Below are 6,213 nucleotides of genomic sequence, written 5' to 3' on the forward strand. Positions count from 1 at the left end.
TTTTTATTCTACTATTCTTTGCTTATCTTTTGCTCTTTCTTTTTTATTTATATGTATGACTCAATAATTTTTTTATAAAAAATACCGAACCAATTACACCAACCCAAATCTTATTGGTTTTATTTTATTTTATTTCTAAAAACAAACTTAAATAAATCTCTTTTGCGATTTTGATTACTTTTTACGTCAAAACTGCACGAAACACCCCTTCCAGTATAAATTCAGATCCATGGCATGTGAAAACATAAACATCACAACTGTTTTCGGCAGCCTATAATAATATATTATAGAGAACTTTTACATTGTTGCTTACAATTAACCGGCTGAAGATGATTCAATTGCCCTGCTGAGGATGATTGCACTTTGACGATATCATTGAGTTTGATGCAGATTTGTTTTAAATTTTATTTTTTTTAAACTCTTATTGAGTTTTTAATTATTAAAAAAATGCAGTGATTTATTCTTGTTAACAAAAAACAATAGATGAACTGATAGACATCATGTGCACAAGAGCAGACACCAAATTATAAACATTCACAAATAGGATGAAATTAATGGCAACTGCATTACACCGTCAACACACTTGAGTTACATCGTCTATCTCACAAAAATAAAACAAGATATAAAGTCTCAAAGCAACACAACTATCTTCCACAAATATCTATTTAGATCATAGCTCCATCTTTATCAGCTTCATATCCAAAAGTAAGAGATGAGGCTTGTTTCTTCAACAAATATCTATTTAGATCATTATTTCATCTGCATCTGCTCATAAATGATTCAAATTTCAAAACACTGATCCAATGTGCAAAGATCATGAACATCTAAAATCATGGAATTTCTGTCGACTCCCAACGATCTTCCACTTAGAAAGCTATGCAAATAAAATTCCTCATAAGATAGGCGCTCCACTGCAACAGGATGCAAATACTTGATACCTTATGATCATATCTGTGAAACGAAAAAGAACTTCAGGAGACATGTATATGGAGTTCCACAAACTGTCTCAACATACTCACCTACAATTCTCATGTCATTGAATTCAAGGCAAAATTGTTGTCAAGTTAGAGAGTAATAATAAAATCAAACTAAATAAATTGCCTTCCAAATATTCATCTCCCTTAACTGATGTACTACTTTGAGAGACCAAAATCAGCAATTTTTAGATTGTGTGCAGTCACAATCTTGTGTCTGCCTGCACGCAGTCAGCCACATCTACGTCTGATTTTCTAGATTTCAAGCTTCTTATTTAAAACTTGAATAAAAAATAGAAATTGCATTTGAAAGTTGGACCATCAAATAAAATCCATTAAATGTCATGAAAACGTGCATTTAAGTTTTACCCCAGGTTTCAAGTCTCTACAAATGATGCCATGAGAGTGTAGTACTTTTACACCAGAGCCTACATAACATATTTCAATTGCATCAGTGTTCATACCAAATATATTACCGCTACTAATTTAACATATTGATAAAGAATTAAGATAAAAATGCTAGTACTACCAAGTTGCTGCATGAATATTGTGGCGGTTAGTTGTCGAACTCTTCCATGGTATTGAATATAAGAAGCTAGACTTCCTCCTGTACAAAACTCAAGAACCAAGTAAACACATCCATCACCCTGAAAGTAACTAACAAAAAAGTACTAAACATATCCAAGTTTTAAACAAGAAATAAAGAAGATTGTGTCACCTGAAAGAAATGAAGAAGGTGAACAATATTGGCTTGGTTAACAGAGGACAAAAGATTGATCTCACAGTCCAAGGAAGATTTGAGGCGAGGGTTGAGTTTGGAGAGAAAGACTTGCTTCACAGCCACATGTTGACCACTGGGTCTTAGTTCAGCTTTTCATACTGTGGAGAAAGAACCTTGTCCAATTTTGGACTTCAAAATAGATACAAATTTTTTAACTGATTGTACGTCTGTGTTTATGCCTGTCAGTTTATCACTAAAAAATATAACTCGAACTTCATAGACATTAAATTTTTTATCTGTGTTAATGCCTGTGATTGCTATACCGCTCTTCCATACCCAACCTTCACGAAGACGGGCAGATGATTCTCCATTAGTGACATCACAAGAGAAGCAGCAAGCCCTGATCCCAAAAGGCTTCGGAGCAGCTTCGCACGTCCCAACCCAATATCTTCCTGTGACAAGATTTCAGATGACTAGTCTGTGGATGTAGATTGATTACCCACACTAGAGCTATTGGCATCAGACTGTGTTATCAGAATCTCTATTTCTCTTCCAATTACTTGAAAATTCATTACCACCTATGAGCTTTCTCAGCAAGGTCTTATCAGTAGACCCTGCATAAGAAACACGTCAGAATTATTGTAATTTTCATTACAAGGAAAAAGTCGGTTATGCAAATTGACGGTGATGTTGTCCACTTGAGTCTGCATAAACCATAATCAATAAGTTACTCTACTCCCATTATATATCTGGAAAAATGTTTTTGTGGCATGATTGGCTTCTGCTGAGAACTCGAGGCATTCTTAATTTCATTAATGAATAAACCGAGGTGACTGACTCATCAAAACACAAAGCAAGCAATGCCTATAAAGAGCACACAAGCACTCAGCAGAGACAGTGAGAATAATAAAAACAATACTGAATCCATATACATAAATACACAAATAAATTATTATAAGCTACCAAGTAACTACAATGACCATCATTTTCAAAGCCCACTGACTCCCAACCATGATGGATGCAACTAAATGTGAGTTTGGGAAGTTAGAAATGTCTAGAAAAAGTTTGTCATGTGCCAATGCAACAACAATACATTCTGAATATGATATCTAACATATTAAATATGATGACCAACTCATTGTGATACCTTGAACAGTGTCCTGTCAAGGGAACTTTCACATCTGTAAGATGAACGGTTGCTATCTTTTTTAGTGATTCACCTTTAAGCATCCATTCCACGACAGTTGAAACAAAAGGGAGGTGTTCTCGCCCATCTGCTGAAAAAATGAAATGCTGTTGTCTTGAATTCCATTCATTGTTTTACAAGCAACTCTATCGGAGGGAGTCAGTCCAGAAGTTTTTCATTTCCTATAAACATCTTTTGGAGCAATTTCTTCGACGGTGTATTTTGGAATCCGTTATAAACCTCTTTGAGCTTCTTTTTGCAAGTTATAGAGGGACACAGTCCAGACTTCCTAGAAACATCTACTGAAGCAACTTCTTCAACGGCATTTTTCAGAGCCCATGATAAACCTCTTTGGCGTTGCTCTAGAAAACTATCCAACTCAAACAGCTAAATCTTTCTTTCCCACAACAGCCTTATACATCCTCACAAAAAGAGTTTAAGCATAGCTTGCAATTCTTTTACATTAGTCAAACAAAAGAACAATGACAAGTCAATCTAACACGCTATGGAATTCTATGTCAACCAATTGTCTTGCGAGTATAATTGTTATTCTAGAGCGTAAATACATCTTTCTACTTACTTACTTTACACTCTCTACTCTAGCTATAACCTCATAGGCGACTACTTTGACATATCCCATACATCCACAACAACACTTAATTGACTACAAATTATAACATGATTTTGCACATATCATAAAAAAATTAAGGGATACATTTATTGTACAAAAACAAACCATCCCAAGAAGATTGAGAAAGAATTTATGAAGTAGAATATCATATTTATTGGAGTTACCAGTACGTTTTGGCAAGCTTAGGGTTGCTATTGCAGGCATGCTCTATCAAGCATCATTCAAATAAAATAAAAAAAGTATAGATGTGGCTGAAATCATTCAGATAAAAAAAAATTTAGATGTGGGTGAAATCCTAGGGCAGGAAGATAATTCTATTAACATTTGAAGCTTTCTATTTGTGTCTAGGAATTCGGCACTTTGAATTGTGATGGTGTTTAGTAGTCTTGAATTCTGCATTATATATTGTGCAAATTGAAGTTCAGAATGGATGAGGCTGTAATTTGTAAGCGAGCATGTTGTAAGATGAGATAAAAGGCACTCTGGAACAATTTCTGGGTCTTTCCATCCTTTAACATAGAAACGTAGTAATTCTTCATCAAGCTGAATGATATAAAATTAAAGATTTTTAAAACATATAGAAGTAGAACTAAAAAAATAAGGAGAGGCACAATGGTAAAACCTTATAGAGTTCATGAATGATAAGAGTTTGAAGATTGGGGGTATTTTGAAGCATTTTTCTGAGCCACCTCCACTTGATCCAAAGAAAACAAGAAATTCAACAAACACAATAATCATGGTGCTGATGCCTACCACTAAAATTCGAAGAAGAAGAATCAAGACCCAAAAAACACTTACTTGTTCTGGTGTTGATAAGATCAAACTGATGAGAAAGTGAAGTGGTGAAAGTGAGAACAATACAATAAAATTTGTAAAATCTGAGCTGAAGGTTTGAGATAAGTTTCATGAAAGATTGATTTATAGTACAACCGAATCTGAGAGGAAATAGAGTTCGGCGTTGGGTTTTGGATATACGTTTCTAGATTTGTGAGAGGTTTGAGAAAGGCTTTAACGTTTCACTACTTATTTCTTCTTTTTTTTTAAAAAAAATTAAAAATGATAAACATAGGGAAATAAAAATTCAATAGAAAAAAATAATAAAGGGGAAAGTGAAATAAAATAATTAAAGTTAGAAAAAAAAGAATACGAAGGAAAAAAGATGAACACTGAAATATATATTAAAGTATTAGTGTGTTAAATATCTTAAAAGAATAACTTTCGTATGTTGGAGTGTCGGACTCCTATAATAGAAAATTTGAATGAAATATTGTTATTATGTCGGTTAAAATTGTCGTAATATATTTGTAAAAGTGGCAGCTAATATAACAATAATTATGACGGTTATATAAACCGCCTTAAAAAACGCCATAATTCTTCGTTTTTTTAGTGAATCACCTTGACGTGTAGACTGGATTAACTCCGTTAACAATTAACCAGTATAAAAATAGTTATGTTCATTTATTTGTTACTCTTGGTTCTATTTTGAGTGTTGAGGTATCAAAACGTTTTAATCTTGGAAACCCAATTCAAACCCCATTTTCTTGTGTTTCTTGCCACCATCAATTGACATCAGAGTTCTGGTTCTGGTATTGATTGCATATCAAACACTTAACCATGTCAGATAAAGATCTAGTGTGAAGCACAATGGCGGTTATTCTACCACCTACTCCTATTGTTAATCATAGAGATCATTATAGCGCTAAATCCTTTGTCTTTGATGGAGAACGATTTGATTATTGAAAAGATATGATATAAAATTTATTTTTTGGTCACGACGTAGATCTATGGGATATGGTAGTTGATGGACATATACACTCAGTAGATGCTAGTGGGGACAAGATAAAAAGAAGAGTGATGACAGACCAACAAAAGAAAGATTATAAAAATCATCACAAGGCTAGAACCATCTTACTGAACGTTATTTCTTATATTGAGTATGAGAAGATAACAAATAGAGACTCTGCTAAGTTAATATTTGATTCTTTTAGGATGACTCACAAAGGAAATGCACAAGTAAAAGAAACCAAAGCTCTCGCTTTGATTCAAAAATATGAAGCATTCAAGATGAAAGAGAATGAAACATATGAGTGTCATACCCCAAAATTCACCATACTCTTCACAAGTTCATCTAGGTCACTGACCCTGAGCATTCGCATATCTTGATAAGCATTCATCTCATATACATAGTCATTATATCATAACACATTCCACTTGCATTTGAAAATCATAATCATGGATTCAAGGATTTTATCACACAAGGCATAGAATGAAGGTTAAGTCTCCAGGCTAAAGTTCATGATATGGACATGGTTGAATTAGAATTTTTCATCTTACAAACATTCATCAGGGAGCATGGTGGAAACCCTAATTCAGGGAGGTTGCATCTGATTCGTTTGGTTCATTGTAAATGATCCAGTTGTTTGCTTAAGGTTCGTGGTTCTGATTCATTGGTTAAAATTCATTCAAGGTGTTACAATTTGTTGCTTGGTGAAGTATCATTCAGTTGGTTTGGACTGATCGGATAACGAACCTTGGAACTTGACATGTTTCATTTGGTCTAAGAACATCGAACTTTTCAGTCACATCCACATTCAGTCATAGTGCATTCATGGTCATAGTTGGTCAAGACCTTGGTTTAAGTTTGGTTCTTTGGATAATCGATTCATAATAGTCACAGTTCATCTATGCTTTACATTGTCAT

The 6,213-nt window shown here is 33.9% G+C and overlaps 1 long non-coding RNA gene and 1 pseudogene across 1 annotated transcript; both read right to left on the reverse strand.

The window, feature by feature from the left end:
- Window positions 1–524: 524 nt before the first annotated feature.
- Window positions 525–2,925, reverse strand: LOC127079404 (uncharacterized; annotated as a pseudogene).
- A 705-nt stretch (window positions 2,926–3,630) lies between these two features.
- LOC127079828 (uncharacterized) lies at window positions 3,631–4,538 on the reverse strand. The gene is made up of 3 exons (XR_007787964.1): window positions 4,311–4,538; window positions 4,135–4,206; window positions 3,631–4,055 (listed from the first exon to the last, which is right to left on the reverse strand). It is a non-coding gene; the product is annotated as an uncharacterized LOC127079828 (long non-coding RNA).
- Between the last annotated feature and the right edge of the window lie 1,675 nt (window positions 4,539–6,213).

This window comes from Lathyrus oleraceus, chromosome 5 (genome assembly GCF_024323335.1).
Source record: "Lathyrus oleraceus cultivar Zhongwan6 chromosome 5, CAAS_Psat_ZW6_1.0, whole genome shotgun sequence".
Classification (NCBI taxonomy): Eukaryota; Viridiplantae; Streptophyta; class Magnoliopsida; order Fabales; family Fabaceae; genus Lathyrus; species Lathyrus oleraceus.